Raw genomic sequence first — 1377 nt, forward strand, 5'->3', positions numbered from 1 at the left:
TTATTAATCTCCTAACTGTGATATTTTCAGAAATAGAAGTCGCGTTTTTCATCTGAAACGTGCTGCAATTTATATTCCAAAGCCCCTCATATAATGCAGAAACACTCAAGCAAGCTAAACAGAGCAACGCGTGCAGGTATTGGTACTGATGCAGAATAGTACAGCCCAGCGCATTTCACACAGGCTGCCTGATTCACTTTCGCCTGAAAGTTGTGTATGCCTAAGGTTGAAAATAGATGATGTTTATAGTGAATTCTCCTATGAATGGTCTTATTTTTACGATTTTGTTTTAATCCAAATGATGCAGAAGTGAACAGAAGTGCTCTCTCTCTCTCTCTCTCTCTCTCTCTACCGTTAAGTAACTCGTGCATTGTCTTACTTACTTGTTTTTGACGTATCCGACCGAACTACAAACTCTCCAGTGATGTCTGTGAGAAAGATATATTCACTCGCCGCCGCTAGCTCAATCCACTCGGCGTGCTTTGCTCATCAGCTCGCGTACATCAGCTATACAGGCGTTAATACTGAATGATTAACATTATATTCATTGCATACATATACTTTGTGTCTGTTGTTCTGTTGTCTGTGTTTCTTTGTCTGAATATGGCGCTTATCACATGCTGTGTGGTATCGGCGTTTGGTATCGGGGCATTTTAACGAGTACAGGAGACCAGTATCGGCCCGATACCGGGTGCATCCCTAATTACAATATGTGACCCTGGAGCACAAAACCAGTTTTAAAGCAGCACTGTGTAACTATGTAACGCGCTAGCGGTTAATAAACAGAACTGCACGCATCCCGCGGAGGAACATTCCGACCGGAGCTACTTCTCTAAGTTCTGTCTCCGGCGATTCACGCAGGTGTGTGTTCCTCCGCAGCGGTGACCAGCCTACAATAGTCCGAACATAAGCACTTACTCGCTCATTATATACATTTAGCATATTTTGAACACAGAAAAAGTTACATAGTGCTGCTTTAAGTGTCTTTAAAAAAATGTATGCATCACATGAAAGCTGAATAAATAAGCTTTCCATTGATGTATGGTTTGTTAGGATCGGACAATATTTGGCTGAGATACAACTATTTGAAAATCTGGAATCTGAGGGTGCAAAAAAATCTAAATATTGAGAAAATCATCTTTAAAGTTGTTCAAATGAAGTTCTTAGCAATGCATATTACTAATCAAACATTAAGTTTTGATATATTTACGGTAGGACATTTACTAAATATCTTCATGGAACATGATCTTTACTTAATATCCTAATGATTTTTGGCATAAAAGAGAAATGTATAATTGTGACCCATACAATGTATTGTTGGCTATTGCTACAAATATCCCCCAGCGACTCAACACTGCTTCTGTGCTGCAGGGTCAC

At 39.7% G+C, this 1377-nt stretch overlaps 1 protein-coding gene across 1 annotated transcript in view; it reads right to left on the reverse strand.

Moving 5' to 3' along the window:
* The window catches only part of LOC107572344 (uncharacterized), a 9843-nt gene that overhangs the window by 6431 nt on the left and 2035 nt on the right, over window positions 1-1377 (reverse strand). The window lies entirely within an intron of this gene.

Source organism: Sinocyclocheilus grahami, unplaced genomic scaffold (genome assembly GCF_001515645.1).
Source record: "Sinocyclocheilus grahami isolate Dianchi unplaced genomic scaffold, SAMN03320097.WGS_v1.1 scaffold1737.1, whole genome shotgun sequence".
Classification (NCBI taxonomy): Eukaryota; Metazoa; Chordata; class Actinopteri; order Cypriniformes; family Cyprinidae; genus Sinocyclocheilus; species Sinocyclocheilus grahami.